Here is a 19,039-nt window from a genome sequence, read left to right as displayed (position 1 = left end):
CCACGACAAACACGTAATTATGCGTGGTGCAAAACACCACGGAGCTAATAAAATATAGATTCAAAGCACGTTTGGCAAGAACGGCAAAATCAGGTTCATAAGAACATAGGATATGAAGCCATCTAATTTTCAGACAATGCATAATGGTCAATTAAAATCTACTTGAGTGAGACTATTTTCTTATCAACAAGCACCATACCTCATTACCAACAATGGCTTTAGTCCTAGTGGAATATTACGTGAAAAACAACAAAAGCTTTATTTATACTGTAAATAAAAAGAAGGCACTTAACACATAATTAATCAATTCTTCAAGCTTTTTAACATTGAATCTATCACGATGCAACTTTTAGCTTGCTATGTTTTTCTAAAGATGTATTTTAGAGCTATTGTTTAAAGTGTATTATAACTCGGCAGGATATCAATAAGAGACTCTGCAATCTCGCGATAAAATATTATTTCAATAGAAAGTTATCTAAATATTGCCCTTGATTACATTTAAGCCCCATTAAAAGGATGCAACAATATAACATGGCTCATTAGCAAACTTCTTAATCGATCCTGATATTCTTAATTTCAGAATTTTCATATACTTCAGTGACAACATGCTTCAGTAACCTAATAAAGCAGTTAAAAATGATCGAGTATTGGTCTTTAATTTTTTCGGTATTGCCAATTTCATTGAAAACCTGAGGCAATACCTGATAAGAAAAAGAACTTTTTATTATTTTACATGAACAGGTATAAAGAGGTACTGACGAACTATTGAGGCTCTGTTGAACGGGACACAGCAGATTTTACCGTGCCAACCTCCGCTTGATCTCGAATATAGCAAGAAAAAACAGTGTACGCCTTATTTTTAGAAAATAAAGAATTGGTATGTTAAAAAGTATTGCATTATTGCATAAAAAGATATTATTTCTGAACACGATAGAACCGATTTACATTTTTATCTTTTACATCATGAGTTCGAAAAAACAAAGAAAAGTATCCAAGAATAAGTTCTCAGCATATAACCATTGTTCCTGCAACTCAAAGAAATATTTGTTTCGTATGTTGACTGATTCACGCAGGGGCGATAAACATCAGTAACTGTCCAAAAGACTTCAGGCTGTTTATATAGGAACATACATTTAAATACAACCCCACGTAACAACAAACGATAGCATGTCAATATGCAGACTAGATATTTATTAAGTCAATAAGTCAGTGTTTTCTATATGATTTTATAGAAACAAGCCTGTGGGACTGTTTATATACAATACACGTATGACGGATAACAATAGATTATTTTTTATTTTGTACCTGTGAATGCAACATTAACACTACAATCAAAGACACATGAAAGAGAAGAATAAGGCAATGGTAATATTCGATACTGTAGCCATCCCATCTGACTTCGTTCTGATTGTGAGGATCTCTGTAGACGACCTTTCTATACAGTTTGTAAATCAAAAGAAACTTGTTGCCAGACATTAAACAGCATTGCCGTGATACTTCCTTTAGTCGACGCATTTGGATGAATGAAAATATTCACACTCGTCTGCTCCAACAAGAGTAACGTAACGGAGGCAATTTGAACCTATTCCTCGCTTAAGAAGTGTTTTATAATCAAGCATTTATTCAAAATCCCCCCTCCCCCTTTTGCTTAATTGTAACTTGCATTACTCTACAGTCTTATTCAACTAGGTTCTCCTTTGATGATTTTCTAACGCCATATCCAGACGACTGTAGGCATATTTGCATATTTTTCCAACAACAGATCATGTGACACATCAAATGAAATAACGTTACGTATCGTAATTGCCTCCTACTTTTGCTATCAACACCCCGGGGCCCCAACCATTTCTGAAACTTGTGATATACAGTGTGCCAGACAAACAGCATAATAACCGCAACGTTCTCTGGTGACTTATTATTATATAATAGCCCACAATATTCACTTATCATAAGTATAACTTTCATATCTGAAATAACAGTTGACTTTCAGATATCAAAAATATACTCTTTATGACAGTAATTGCGTTAAGAGTTTTCCAGTCTTCAAACTTCAGTGATAATGGTCTTCCACGAATCACACAGCTCCTCTAATAACCTTTACCAAGACAACAGCGAGAAAAGCTTTCAGGAAGTCAAAGCCGTGACAAATTCCACTCCTTTGTACCAAGTATGATATTATTATAGTAATATTGTATTTGTGTGTGCCTAGGTCATTGATGATACAGATTGATTTTATACACACTACAGTAATCTTATTAACACTCTTAATATCTCTTGTCAACTTGTTGATAGTTTGACTGTCACACTACCCCACAAATTTTTTAGATCGATTTTGAAACTAACCATATTTGGTGTTACCTAATGTGCCATGGAACAAATTGAAATTGACTACTCTACTACTACTCACATTCGTTATAAACCCATTTTCGCCCATTTAGCCCCATGTTTGCAAGGTTTATATCTTAGCAAGAAATTCCATACAACTCGAATATTTCGTATGACCAGCCATTGTTCAATTATGACACGTGGTTGTGTTCTTTTGAGAAAATTCTCCAAGATGGATATGTTTTCACTTTCTTACAGTTATTTTCTGTAGTTTTAAAAGCATGGGTCTGTGACATGAGATAACCTCATTGCAAATAGTTATTCTTTCTGCAACTGACCGGTTATATTTCAGAAGCCGAATTCATATTATGTTGAAAGTCTAAATTTGCCATATCGCTGTAAATGGTTCGGTCAGTTTAAGTGGTCAGCTTGTCTTGAGACTTGTCGGTAATGTTAATGTGTCACCTATAATTTGTTGTGGTCAATAGTAACACTGATGTCAATATACTCTAGTCTGATTACTAGAAGAGTGGCGTAACCTCTGTTATGTTATATGTGTCATGTAGCAACGCGTTTCTGGTATGGATATGGCTGTTCTGCGTCTGTTTTCATATCTTTAACATTTTAGCCGTTCGACAACCCTATGTTGCACAGTAATTTTAGTTTGCGATTAAGAACTTCAGCTAAACTGAAATCATATAAAAAGTTCTGTTAAAAGCTGATTAAACTCAGATTGAAATGAACTCAATTTTTTTTTCACAATCATTTTGATCAGACATTAGTGCCTTGAAGAATCGACAGATTAAGATCAGGGTCACAGGAACCAGTTCAAGGCGAAATGAAATTACAACTAATTTTTCCTTAAAGGGTTTAGTTGTAATTTCAAATTCTATAATTGGAGAACAGAAATTTAAAAAAAATGACTTCAATGAAGACGTTGCCCAATCTAAAACGTCAAATCATGTCCGGATCGATTTGTTCAATTCTTGTAACATTTAAACAAGTAGACTATCTTCAGGAGTTTAAGATGTCTGAACAAGTTCTAAATAAAAGTCTGAAATGTCATTTGATTGTACCAATATTAGCAACAATCATTTTACAGACAGTGAAAAAAGAAGCAAGTATTTATCTTGTCCGGTATATTTCCAAAAAACACGTTGGTGCTGTTAGATATGTCCTTGGTTACTAGGGCGTCCCAAAACAATGTGCGCAAAACTTGACGCTTCCCATTTGTTAACAATTAAAGAATAGACGCTAAAGAAATGGGATTTTATGTCCCACCTTTCTTCTTATAAATGCTGAAATGATACTGTTACCAAGACTATGGCGGTAACCAAGGTTTCTAAGGATTTCAAATGATAACTATCTGTAATACGCTGTACTTCAAGGTCGAATGTACTTGCAGGTATTTGCAGAGATGTGTTTAGCCCTAACAGTTCAAACTTGACATATATATACGATGCCAAGGTATTCAAATAATATTAATTAGACTAATGAAGACGAGATTGAAATGGCCATTAAACCAAGGAGATTCTTTACAGGGCAGCAGCAATAACACTACAAGGAAACTACAAGGTAGGTAGGTGACACGTTAACATCTGCTAAGTGACACTATAATTGGTTGCGTGCGCTTTATGTTGAAATATTAGTGACCTACTGTGAAAATTGATAATTGACATCTTATCCCTTGAACATGATTAATTTCTTAATTGAAATATAATCCATTTAATTTCCTCAAACTTATGGATGAATTTCACGCCATTTGATCACTTCTGACACACCAATTAATCAAGTTGCTTTCAAACATAATCCCTGTGTTGTAAAAGTCATAAACTAAGACAACAGTAAACACATAAATTGCCATCAGTGTTCTATGAGTTGGATAGCAACATAACTAGTTTTGAATACTATCAAGTGTTCTGTACTTGCTTACTCCTAGGTCCGCGTGACAATGAAATAATACCTAATCCCCATTTCACCAAGCGTTATGTTGGTACCGATAGTACCCGATCATTTTGACAAAAAGGTCGGGAACTTGCGAACACCTCAGTCCTCCGAGGATCGGGTTCCGAAAAAAAGTTTTTGATTGGCCCGATTGTTGTCTTGAATTGCATCCAGTCATTCTCTTTTATACCCGATTTAGTCCGACCAATGGACCATTGCGAGGGGTGGAGGGATAGGAACGATACCTGCCGTTCTTCCGCGTGAGTGGACAAATGTAGGCGCATGTCGACGCAAGCAGCCACGGGCAGCCGAAAGTAAACGCATTTCGGACGATTACAGACCAGACAAAGGGACATTCAGACAACCGAGACGGTCATGATCCGACAGTAACATCGGCTTTTTCAACAAAAGCAAATTTAGAACGTCTGATTCGTCTGCCGTCATGATCCATTGGTCGGGATTTAATCGGGTCAAAAGAAGGGGGCGATTAACCACGATAATCGGGCCGATCAAAGAAATGTTGAATCGGGGACCAAGAAACAAAGACAATATCCTAAGAGAAATGGAGATAAAGTAACCGATATTACACTACTGAAATCTTGCAATACTCTATTCTATGCCATGGAAATGCAACACAAACCTCCCAAATTCAAAGTTTAAGAAAGAATTCTGACTGAGGCACAATATTGGAATCATTCATATTTTACACTTGATTAATGAAAATACAGCTCTGCTATAAAACAATGATTGAGGCATTAAAATATCAGCTCTCGGCTTTATAAAAGTAAAGAAGTTTAAATGGAAAATTTGAGTGTGAAATGAGAAGTCGATGAGATGAAGATGACTTGTAAATGACAATCAATTGTGATAACTGTCTTCAATTTATCGTTTGTTTTCAATTTTACGCTCAACTATCATCTGTGTTGGTTGTAAGAGACTACGTGTCTTTGACGACTGGTTATTGGTTTTAGAATCAAAATCGGCTCATTTAAATAGTAGTGCAACCTGTTCGCACAACAGCGACGGTCTTACACTTCTTGAGTATGATTTCACAATTAGGCAAAAATGAATTTGAGTTCAAGTAATCCTCATTGTAATATGGTACAAGGGAAATTTTTAAGAAAGCTGTATATTGGCATAGATAATTTAGGTATTTGCACATATTATGTTTTGTTAATCTATTTTCGACGCATAAATATTATCTTTTCGGGCAGCGACCGAAAAACCCTGGGCAGACAAGTAGTGTTTTCGGGCGATGCTCTAAAAATAATTAAGTTCTAAAAGAAAATCCTCCGAAAAATATTGAGCAATAGCCCGAAAATACTGGTTAAATTCGTGGCAAAATTTCGGGCAACAATTACAGGTAAAATTCGTGGGCAAATTGCGGGCAACCCAGCAACCCAACCCCCTTTTCGGCCCTTGTGCTTTTGCGACTGGTATGAAAATATTCATATTAAAAATATGACACTCAATGTTTTTCTTTACATGACATCAATTTATTTAAATTTTCAAAATACATGTATTTCAAAAACTGTAGAGACCTATCTTACGATGCTGATGCTGACCTTGTATACATCTTCTTGTGTACGTTTGGGATTTTTTTCCAATTGTAATAAGATATTCTTTTTTATCTTTTAAATTGTTTATCTTTTAAATTTGTCCTTTTTTCGCAAAGACGAACAGTGTTTTGCATGTTAGATAAAGCCCACTGAGGAATTAAATACGTCGAAATTACCGTGAACCAATGGCCTTTACGTTTTGTTTTTATGATCTTTAGAGAATACTCTGTCCCCACACAGATATTTATATAAAAATATAATATCCCACAGGAACATAAGAAAGAACCTGGCTTTAAAGCTGCCATTAACAATATTCTGTCATTAAAGTTCTTATAATACGATCGCCATTCTGTTAACGACAGTACTACAACTTAAAGCCTTGGTATCTTTTTCGAGAATACTTATTTTTATTTTAGTTTCGATGCATGTACACGTTTATCCGTATTTCAGGAGAAATTGGCATTTTGACTTGAAAATTATTGGAGACAAAGGTTTGCAAACATCTTTTAATCACGTTTGATAGAAAAATGTTCCCTTTTAAACTCGATTTTGGCTGCTTTATTGAAAAATTCTGTGTTAAAACAACGGATCATTTATCTAACACATAAACTGTGTTTTAATCATTCATTCCAGCACTTCTTGTTTGAAGTTCTTGAACTAGTTTGATGCAACAACGTTTTCATTCAAGCAAATATCACATTAAACGTTTTAGAAACTCAATTTAGAACAAGCTAGTAATCTTAGACAATATATTTTGTTTCTTATTGTTTACTATTGCGTTCTAAATGGAAACGTTTGCAGCAGCTATCTACTCTATTGCTGCGTTACGATTGGAAATTGTCCACAGTACAGAATGGGAAAAATGAAAGAGTGATAAAGGTCATCGTATATTGAACTGCTACGTCATTGTGTACATCTGTACAAGGCGAAGCAAATTCACACACCTTCTACACTAAGGACATCTTAAATATATTTCTTTTTTGAATATCTGCCGTGAGCGCCAAGTCATCCAAGAATAAAGGGAACAGAGATAAAATCGTCTCTTAACATTTAAAATGAGAGACTTCAATTGAGTAAAACGGTTGGTTGAGAACACTTTATGGACACTTGAGCACATATAAAACTGGAAGCCATTCTACTTTCTTAAATAGAACTTTGTCTTTTTTCACATTTTTTCTGTGCTGATTTAGATTTAAATTCCCGATGTCTTTAAAAGGACTGAACAAAAAAACACCATTGGTAAGTATTAACCAATAAAATATAAAAGATAGATGTTCTTTTCCAAGATGATTATTCATCTAAATTTGAATGTGAATGCTTTGCAATGGCATGCATGTACAATGGCAAGGCCGAGTCTGTTTTGGCACATTCAGATCATAACAGGGCCATGATTGACACCCTTAAATATGGTTGTTATCCCATTTCATTTCTTCATTTTTAACTATTTTAGAAATTTTTTTTCGGGAGATAACCTTCTCGGAGGCTGCATTTTAAAAAATAATTTGACATTGTGAAGTTGATCCATGGGAGTGAATCATTTTGAAATCAACAGCCAGTCTTGGGAGGCTGGTACCGCTACTACTTCCAAGCTTAAGCATTCGTTGGAAGATCTGTAAAATATTGAATGGTCCATTATCACAACAGGATCATTTTTCAACAAAAATAACTTTTATTAGACGACGTATCCGCCCCTTGGTCAAAGGTGAACCTTGTTCGAACCACTTTTGTCATGATTCGCAGTATTCATGGGTATATTGCTTTCTTATTCAGACTCAATTCCATTTCTTCTTTAATACTTTCAGCCCACTCAAAGGCTGTATAAAGAACTTCGATTATCGCATCTCATATCTAACGACTGGCAATGCCTGATTTTAAGACTTTCGTTATGCTGCGGTATAATTTTATATTGCCTGAATTCGGGAGATAGCTGAGAAGTCGTTACTTAATATAATTACAACTATTGTATAAGACAATCAACTGATGAGATTGAAAATTGATCCAAGGTATTCATTGTAACATCAATATATTACTATTAAATTTTAAACACCATCAGAAATGTGTTCTGTTACAATCAGGATTGCGGGCAACTGGGATATTTTTAATCTACGAGTTGGCGAAACAGCTGCACTTTAAATCTCAAGTTTTGCTTAAATCTATTACTTTTTACTTGTCTCGTAAGTTTGAATCTCAAATTTGTGACTCGAGGTCTTCATGAAGACTGCCACTAAGGCCTGCCAACGTACTGAAAACGAGTCGGTGAACGAAACAAAATTTTTAAAAATGAATAGATGAATAGGGCGACAAGATCAAGGTCTGAGTTCATCAGGTATAGTGATTATGGGAGATAGTATAACAGAGGACCAGGACTATATTTTTAGATATTTATGGATATCGACGATAATATCCAAAAGGCAGAACAGTGGAATTAAAGGTAAATAAGAGTATTAAGTATTTTCCCTAGCGGTTAGAGTGATGACGGATGTCTCTGGGAAAGACAAACTAACTGCCTTCCTGCAGGTTACATTATAGGAATTTCAATTGATAGTAATGAAGCAAAGATAGTTAGTATAGATTAAAGCTAACATATGCCAGTTAAACTTGCTGTTTGATGTTAGATTAATAGTTGACAGTGACAAGTCATCTATAGACTACACAACATTTAATCGTATTGTCAGTATCAGGTACCTCTAGGGAACTCTCTAGAAGACATCTCTGATCGTCTTAGCAGCAAATATTGTGATTTCCAAATTGTCAACTATCACGAATTTATCTTCTGAATTATAATCAGGACTTTAAAAAAGAAAAAAAAAGTTAAGCTAAGTGTTCCCCGAGATTCCGATGTGATCTAACACAACTAATCGTTCAATGACAATAGTATTGGTAACACAAGGGCTCTAAGACAACAAAACAGGTATAATCGTTTCAGTATATCATATACAATATTGTCCTAAAGAACGAAATCAAACAGTATCTGCTTCAAATAAATAGCCGTAAGTCGCTCGTTAGCAGGCTTTTCTGTAAGTAAATAAAAAAATCTACAGACACAACATGCAGATACAATTGAGAAAGTTTTCAATCTGGAATTTATACCTCTGTTGATTACTTCGGGGACAACATCCCTTCAATAAAACACATCATAATTGTTAGGAACATCACATACATTGACTTGCATGTAGGACTAATAAAGCAACCACTTAAAGACATCTTCAACGATCTGTATAATAAGATAGATTAAATAGTTGATCTTGTCACCACCATTTCAATATATTTCATGCCACGAAATAAATAGTTTTTCTTTTTATTGATTGTCCAAATTTCAAAACCAATTTGTCCACATTTCTTCTTTCAACCTTCCTGATTAATCGATCAGTGTTTCGACAATTTAATCTAGCTCCAGTTGTATTCTGATGCTTCAAGACTAAAGGGTACCAAGTATTTAGAGAAACTGGGGTATAAAACTGTCGGAAAATCATCAACTGTGTCAGAAGGGTCAGATTTGTTTAGCTTTGACTGACAAAAAATGTCTGCAATTTATCAACGTATTTAAAGTAGTAACCATTTAAACTCGACTAAGCAAACAATGTCTGCAAACTGATACGTTATCGTGATTTAAGATTTGAGAAAAGTGATCGATTTAAAACCGTTTACAAAATCATACAAATAAAATATATATCCATGACAAAACATGAATATCCCCAGAGAGAACAACAACTGAAAGATGTAGGTTATTCCTATCACATATTTGAGTAATGGAGTGTTCCGAAATATGGGTAGTGTGTGTAGCAGTATATAAGGTATGTCGAAGAACCGACTTCGTATGGAAACCTTGAAGATCTTTACAATTATCGTCAGCGTTTGCCAAATTTAAACGAATAAAGCTAAGCTTTTACACAACCCAAATAGGCTGCTTATAAAAATGATTCATAGTTATCTTTCAGATTTCAAAACAATCCATTATCTCCTTTAGTATATCTGTTCAACATGAAATGATTACAATGTTATTATATCATAATTAAGATTATAAATATATTGAATAATAAGTGGAAATATGGTCTTTAAATAATTACAGAATTGTCAGTTCGAATTATAAACAATGGAAATTAAATATGTCAATAGTTTGAAATGAGTTTCATGAACAGGTTCTCTAGAGTGATTAAAGTTTTCCATAAGGAATTTAGGAAGCTGCTAAAAGAAGGAGAAGAACGTTGAGATCATCCAAAACCAACACAGTGCATAATGATCGCAATCAGTTCATTCCAATTTCTCTTAAACTCTTTACTACGTGGTCTTCTTTATCAGTGTGGAGACATGGAAGCACATTTTGAGCTTGAGTTTGTGTTTGAGATACGCTTACGTACACGTGTAATCTTAGTTAAAGAATACAAAGACCACTTGGACGTAAAACTAAGTCTTGTTTGAATTCAGTTCAACTCAGTTATCGATAGAAATAAGAGTTAATAGTACTGAATAAGCAAATAAGTAATTAGAAGCTAACATTGTTGATTAATAATTTTAAGGTTAATTTATATTCTCAGATTTAATAAGTTCCGGCCTAACAGACTAATAAACTAGAATATATTGAATGAAAAATGACAAGAAGGAAATAAGCAGGTGTAATATTAGTAGTGTTTTCTAGTTTTATGTCATCTATTTAGATATTAATGGTATAAATCATGAATGAAACAGGCTACAACGCAGAGCGAAATTTAGAGAGAGTGAATAAGAGTGAATATCTTCCAGATACATACAATCTCTCAGGGCTTCGTACATCGGGACGGCATGCAACCCTGCTTCCTAATTGCATCACTGAAATTGGAAATTTTGGGCGTAGAAAGTTCAAATAAGAGTATCCATGATCAAGCAAGCTGTTCTGAAGATGGATATCCTTCGTAGGTCTTCGTATATCCTGTTTAGGTAGCATAAGATCAAATAAACCCTTGTTAATTAACGTTTGTTACGAGAAAAGTACAGTATATAATTTGAATATAGGCAAGCACATGTTCTGTATGGATCATAAAAAGGCTGTCTGTACCGGAAGTGAGGTAATAACTTCAATTCAGCGATATCACGTTTTGAACAAATTATGGTTCGTGTCAGGATTCGGTACCGTATAAAATATGGAAATGAAATAAGACGAAAAGGAACTATTTCATATCTTATTTCACAAGGCGCAACAATACTATATAACATGGTTAATATCAACGACAATTTTAGATAATTTGTCTATTATTACAACTAAAAGTAGGGTAATACATATATATTATAAATTGACACCATACACTTTCAATGAAATGTTTTTGTAGGTAAAACTATGGTTATTTCTATTTCCAACAAGGCAAGGGTAATTTTCTTTGAAAAGGACTAACCGAAGAATAATTTAAATCAATTTTTCAATACCAATCTAGAAACAGAGCTCGGAATCGCGGATTAATAAAACATGATAGCTTTATAAATGAATCATGATGTCTCGGATCTGAGATAAGGATACTTAATCTATAAAAGGGGGACTGATGCAGTCTTGCACATGGCAATTTAAAACCTCAATTTCAATCCACATAGTCTATGAAATTAATTTGATGTGTACTAGGCTATCGCTCTAAAGCTTTGCGAAGTCATTCTGAAAGCTAGATCGGTTATAACTTCGAAACATATCTCCACAGTTCTTAACATAGTGTACAACTGTAACAAGTTAACCGTCTCATTTCCAATGTTTCTACTGTCCTATCTGATCAGATTCAATCTAAGAATTCAATCAAGGGAAGTCCTCGACTTGACATAGTCGGAGGTAGAAATAACCATTAAAGACTGGTTAAGCTCTTTGTCCATAATGTCAATATTTGGTTAATAAATAACCGGCAATTGATGAAAATAACAGGTTAAGCTGATGTCCGTTCTAGTGTTTGCTTTTGATGATTCTAATATCTAAACGGTCTGTATTCTAATGGTCGTCATCAACACGCTACTACAACACAAAGGTCAAGTTAGTGGTTTGGCAATGTGAAAACCCACGTAAACCTTTCACAATTGATTTGACTGACGAAACAGTTTCAGGCAGAGAACATCCACAGAACAAAAATGATATATTAGGAGTAAGCATCTATGTGGACCATTCAAGATATTACAGGATTTGCTAGGTCAAAAGAACTCGTAAAGGGTGTGTTGGGTACTCTATGTTCATTGCACGATTGAAATCACTAACCGTAGACTTAATATAAGAACTCATACATTAATATCCTAAGGTTTGAAATCTTTAGATGCAAAATGTCCGGACTGAATTCCAAATTCCGAAAAAGCCGTCTATTGACCACGTCACGAATGACTGTGATGACTGTAAGTAGCAGATTTGTTTCAGAATAAAATAAATATAAAACCAGTATTGAAGAGATAAGGTCTTAGTTGATCTTTTGACTTAGGTTGGTTAGATGGATAAGATGACGTCTATCGGTAGTTTTACAGCTCTGAACGAGAATATAAATAACTTAACATTTGAAAAGCGGATTCGTAGTTTCGATTAGAAATGATACATTGCCCCGACTTGACAATACAGTAATTCCTATGATCGTTGTTTAAGTAAATGGCCAGTGGTCAGAGAATCAATTAGTCAGATCTATAAAATAAATACTCGGATGTCTAAAGTAGTATTACAAAAGAACCGCCTGGATACACGTTCCTAGTCTGACTACAATTTAGACGTAGTAATACCCACCATGGGGCATCAAACTATTCCATCGGTGGCTACAGTAAAAACCTCTAGACTGATAAACAGAAGATAGCGTGTATATTAACCATTCCCATGATTATTTTGTGTTGGAGTGTAACAGATATAGGCTAAGTATCAATTAGACTTGCTGGTGTATTTTCATCTGGAATCAGGACACCTCGGACCACTTTTTATAAGACATTACCCAACTTAAAAGACAATGAGTACCAATGATGCACTATCCCCAGGATTTGTATACTTTTGTTACTATTTCAAATGACTATCAAAGCACCGGGATTCTTTAAAATGAAAATACATGAAAATAATCGACCTACCTTTATTAGTTACAGTTCTAATTAGCTTTCCAGTCCGTGTCTCTGATCTATCTTTCGTAAAATATTATATTTTAGGCAACGATTTCAGTATTCCAAATACTTTCGTTAAGTCATTGCCGTGAAAGAACAAAGAAAAAAAAATTGTAGGGTGTAATGTGATTTGTAACCCAGAAAAAACAAAATTTTTACCAAAATATGATGGTTATAAACGTTATATACATTGATAACGATTATTTGATTATTTCATCTACATACATGTTATAGTCTCCAGAGAGCCGTAGTTGATTGGTTTACTATTGACTATGTTATGTATTATGTTACCATTATATTATCTTACTAATAGTTTATAACTTCTACCGATTGTTTTAACTGTTAATTAAATCCGCTTGTACCAGAACTCCCTCGGCACCTTATACATCGACTGTAACAAGAAACAAACGATGTACTACTTAACTCTTATTCTCTGTCAGTTATTGACAAACATCAGACTAATGGGGTTAAAAATGTATAGTTACAATAAGATACGGTGTTTTACATTAGGGTTATTCGTCTGAGACTAACAGGTTTCAAGGTTAATACTGTCGCACAAAAAATTATATATTCTATGGTACGTCGTGTTTTGACTATTAGATGCATGAGGGATGATTTTGAAAATTTACATTGTGTGACATTAGTTGCGATGTGGATCGATATTGTAATAGGTGGAAAATTGTCGGAACTGTCAACTAAAATTTGCTAGTGGACAGACTTTGAAATAGGATATTTGACCAAGAAACCACGAGTGAGTTGACCACAGAAAAGTACCTCTTGACGTCGCATTTATTGATGTACATTTAACCTATATGACAGCCCAAAATAAACTGAACACACATTTTTATTTAATTGGAAACTGTCTGATCTGGATACATTGCAACCATGGAACTTTGGTCTATATCGTCTCTACATACCATATGTACCCTTTTCGATCACGCATTGTCACTTTGATGTGGTATGTTAATAGTTAGTATTCCATATTCTGCGTATAAAACAGTAACCCAACTCGCTGAACATGTAATTTGGGTGTATTTTTTAATTCCCTTGAGTCCAAGAAAAGCTAGTTTATATAAGATATGCCAACACCCTATATCTAATGTGAGAGAAAATAGAAAGGAAGGTGCTAAATATGTGAGAATTTTATTTTCGTCTTCAAACTAATTGCGGGAAGATGAAATTGAAGCGTGAGAAAATGGAATAACCAGGCTGAAGTTGTTAAATTTAGTGATTTTCAACAAAAATAATACAAGACATTTTAACATTAGATAATAGATTTATTTTCCACATGAAATCACAAAATTAACCACGAACTTACAGAATTTATGTATAAAATCTTCGAAGTGAAATACCAGTTGTTTCAAACATGACCCGACCGAGTATTCGGCCGCTAGGATGTCCTAAGGTTCCATCTTCTTACACTGTCAGGATATCCTGGCACTAATATCTTCTACATAGAAAAACTGTAATCTCTCATCATCCCCCACTGTCTGTCTCGCCAAGTCAACATAAACACCAAACAGAACAATTAAAACACTTCCGTACAGAAAGAGGAAGGGAAGGACATGTTGGATGATTGTCTCCGACGCTAAAATAGTAATGAAGAACATGGGCTGAATAAATACTAGAGACATTTAACATGTACAGATATTTTGATTGGGAGTTAATTAAAGAGAATAATTCACATATTAATTGACTTGATTTGTATTGATTTGTAGTGTAAATTAGATTTCTAATATGTTACATCCAATACTCCCTTTTACACACAATGTTTAATTAATCTCAATAAAATTATTGTCTGCGACAATCGTTTGGAATTGTTTTAAGTTACTACAATTTGAATAGATATACAATAAAATTACTCTCCTGGCAATAATTATAAATATATATATTATCTCCGCACCTTTATTGAGTCGGGTGGTAACACGAATATCGTTTGTCATCTTTCCGGTGTGAAAGAATCTCAGTCAGAAAGCACCAACTCCTTCCGCGTCGGTACCATTCATTAATATCTTTCTTATTGTCTTTCCACATACATCTAAAATCATTTTGTCAACTACTTTATATTGACCGGCATTGTCGATATATTTGGACATAAGGCATGTATCATCAGCTATATCTCAATGGAATGAATGTAAAGCTTTATACCCGTATCTCCAACGACCAAAATAATTCTCCGAGCTTAATAGTACCACACCAACCTAGTTGTTTTGTTAAGGTTTCACATTGAGCCTACATTGGAGATTTTTTCAAATGGCTTCAAAATAAAGAAGGATTCGATATTACCGCTTTAAGGCTTAACAGACATTTGTCAATTTTCAAGGTTTGAATATTGGTGTTAAATACGTAAAGGGACGTAGGCCTTATGATACATTTCAGGCTACAGTTCTTGAGACCATATTTGAAAAAAGGGTTTGTATTAATGATAACCGCCGTGATGTTTATCTAGTGGTCTTGTTTTCCGTCTTCTATAATATGAATTCAGTGGGTTTGTGCAATTGGTCTGTTAAAGTTAAGGTTAATCAATCAACTGCTGGACATAACCATGTAATTCATATTAGCAATGATTCAAATGTTAACGAATTAGCCTGTGTCGTCTTTCGTGGTTTTAATGGTCAAATGACATCGGAAGCCAGACTTAATGGTCTGAGCAAATCGTCTGTCGAGTTGAATGTGATGATAATTCAGGATTAAGCTCTCTCGCTTTATTCCTTTCACCTGTCAGGAAAATTTATTAGTAGATTTTCTTAATTAGTTTTAGAAATCACGTGTAGATAAAATGTCAGCCTTCTGCTAAATATAACAAATCGCACCAAGTCTCAAACTCTGAAAAGACGAGCACGACATCAAGACAGTTTTGTCTTGTGACCTGAAATGAGTTAATTAACCGAGTGGATTCAAATACACACACGTTTGACAACTTAAATATAAGTTGGAGAATATTACGGCAATTTATTGATAAGTTTGCAGTGGTAATTGAATTCCAGGTCAGACATTTCGATGCAGAGTTGAACACTGATAAAATGGTATAGCATCTGAACGCTAGGGCATTTAATATTGACGTCTGCCATATGATAATCTTAATGCTGTAACGTTTTTGCAAAACCTTTAGGCCAATGAAAGTATAAATGTCATAATAACACTGGGAGAGATACCAAGCATCCATAATCCGTTTGACACATCTTTACTAAAAGCTTTACTTAAGAAAATCTATCTATGAATATCTGTTAGTCTTTGTTTAAACTAGTGAAAGTATGTTAACCGTCATTTTTGTTGATAAAAATAGTGAAGGTGAAGGTGTGCTAACGGTAACGAAATTGTATGAGGTAGAAATCTGTATCTGCAGAAGAGACTGGGGAAGTGAGTGTTTGAAAGTCAAATTGTCAGAACCTTTAAGTCAAGGTGCCATCTCATTAAACCATTTAAGTCAGATACTTGACAACTGAAGATTGAATCTCGAAATCAGAAATTCGGAAAAGAACTGTTATCAGACAGTCAGAACATACGTTGTTGTTCTTTTAAGATAGAAATTTCTTTTCTGGTGTATTAATCTGTAAAATGTTTCAACTCAAAGATGTCTAACAATCAGAAAACTGGCGCTTATGATGCATTTAAATCAAATTTGTTATGAAATTAAGAAATATGAAATGACATAGGTAATAAGAGCATGTCAGGGTCGACAGCTTTATTACGGATCTGGAATATATCACTCCAATCCATTATTACCGAGGAATATTAGAAATATAATCAATTTGTTCCCGCTTTATTATATTCTACCAGTAAAAATATAGCAGTAATTATATTTGTAGTTAGCTGGAAGGTGAAAAATGGCAGAAGTCATGTTACATTGATTCTTACTGTCTCCTGTATCTGACATTTTCTTGTTAGACACATTACTACCATCTTTTAAGATCATAAAGAAAGGGGTATAAGTATACAGAATCACGATGTTCGTGGATAAATAAATTATTTTAGAGTTAAGAGTTTCACACGCTCATAAAAGAAACGATATAAAGATGATAAGCGAACTGTAAATAAAGAAGCGCTCTTTCCATGAGACTTTAAAACATTGTTTGGGAATTATGAAAGATCTAATTCAACGCCGTTGGTCCAAACTATCCTTTTATTCATCTATCGTTCTGAAACATGTTCAGATTCGCTGTTACTGACACTTAATTGTTTAATATTTTGGGATCTACAGATACTTGAAATCATTCTGACAACTTATTTAATATTTTGAATCGTGCAGAGCATGAGAATCCATGACCCAATCCAGAAGGTCGTTTTCGTACTCATTATTAAAAACCAGGGGCGTACCGCTAATCATGGAAGAAGCCAAGACTTAACTTCTTTTCTAATAATTTTCCTTTTGGCCATATTGTAATGTTCGGTTATCATACAGAAATGTAATGTTTGGATAAGAATCTCTCCCAGCGTCCGATTAGCACAAGCTCTTCTCCTGGATTGTGGAACTTCTACGAAATGTCAGATCGGATGTGTAATGCATCTAAAGCTGTGGAAGCTATAGTAAAACAAATATGCTGGACGTAGAAATACTACGACCTCATTTCTAATAGAAACTTTACTGAAATAAAACCAAATAAAATGTAATAAACTATAGTTTAATCTTTAATTTAACTTTAAAACGCTCCATTCTTGATGTGGTTCGATCTAAACACGGATTTCAAAGATTACAATAGTTGCTTTAAAGCAATTTCAAGAGAAAATTCTGAAATCTATTTGCGTAACGTGTATGTTCAAAAGATGAAAATTGAATTCAACTATAGTCTAAAAGCCTGTGCAGCTCCTTCGTTAACTTGTACAATGAAATGCGTTTTAAAATTCTCCTGATATCGTCTACAAAGGCTCTCAACAATATAGCGCTATGTGTCTGTACTATTTGATATCATTATTGTGCAGGCTAGGTAATAACACACATTATCTAATAATTTACAAAATGTACAATAACCTTTTATAGCACTAGATTTAATTTACATTTTCCTTCGTTTTTTCTTTGTTGTATGACGGTGATGTCTTTTATACTCAATGCACAATTGTTATTTATCCTTCCAAACACAATCAAAGGCTTTTATAAAATCAAGATTTAACAACCCATTTATCTGTTATAATTTCTAAGTTTTCATACTTTTGTTGGGAATTTCAGAAATATGTCCAACGTGACGCCCACTCACTAATGGAAATAAACCAGTTGCTGTTTTTGTTTAACCTAACATATAAGGGCCATAGTAAACACTCTCGTGTGTTAGATGTAAAGAGATTATTAAAAGCTTTTCTAACACTGATAGCACAGATTTGCACCATTCCAATTAGCAGTCAGGATATTGGAATAGTGTATATCGATACTATAGGTGTCCCCAATACATATACAAAGTTAAGGAAACAACTTTAAAATGCGTTAAAGGCCCAAAAGATTGATTAGGAACACTTGTCAATGAAAGTTTCAAAAGAAAATATTGTTGTACGGCTTACCAGAGCAAACAGATAGAAAATTATGACTTTGTTTAAAAACTATACCAATTTGAGCAAATCATACGTGCGTGTGACTTACGATAGATTTTCTTGCCATATTTCTTAATAGAGATCATAATCACGGTTTTATGATATCTGATCTTTTCACATCTTCTGTGAAAAAATAGTAAAACTTATTTTTAGCAACCGCTAATGAAATGTGTTAATATCAATTTTCTATTAATTTACCTCCTATGTTTTGCATTGCAGGTGGTAAATGAAAGTATCTATGAGATCAAATATACCAAGAAAGTATGAATTCTCACGCACACAAAGAAATAAAACAGAACACGGAAGCTCCGACATGTCATACTTCCGCTAACCCACATTTTTCGAAACAGCTCACGTCACAATGCAGGTTTCAAAGCTTTTTATCTTCCGAGTTTATTTTGGCTCGGAGATCCCAATACTGCGTTGTAGTAAATATGTATGTGCCCTCAAGGTCTTGCCATCAGTTACATTATTCAATATATTTCATGTTGATCTGCATTTGCAATTTTCTCCTTGAATATGATATAGTTTTATGACTTAAACATTATTGTTTGAAATAGCTTCAAACCTTCCACCATCAAAGTCATAGAGTATTTTTGGAATAATTCTGAACGATTTCAGCCCTA

The sequence above is a fragment of the Lottia gigantea genome (assembly GCF_000327385.1).
Source record: "Lottia gigantea unplaced genomic scaffold LOTGIsca_3, whole genome shotgun sequence".
NCBI lineage: Eukaryota > Metazoa > Mollusca > Gastropoda > Lottiidae > Lottia > Lottia gigantea.
The sequence above is the reverse complement of the archived record's forward strand: the minus strand, read 5'-3'. Positions refer to the sequence as shown.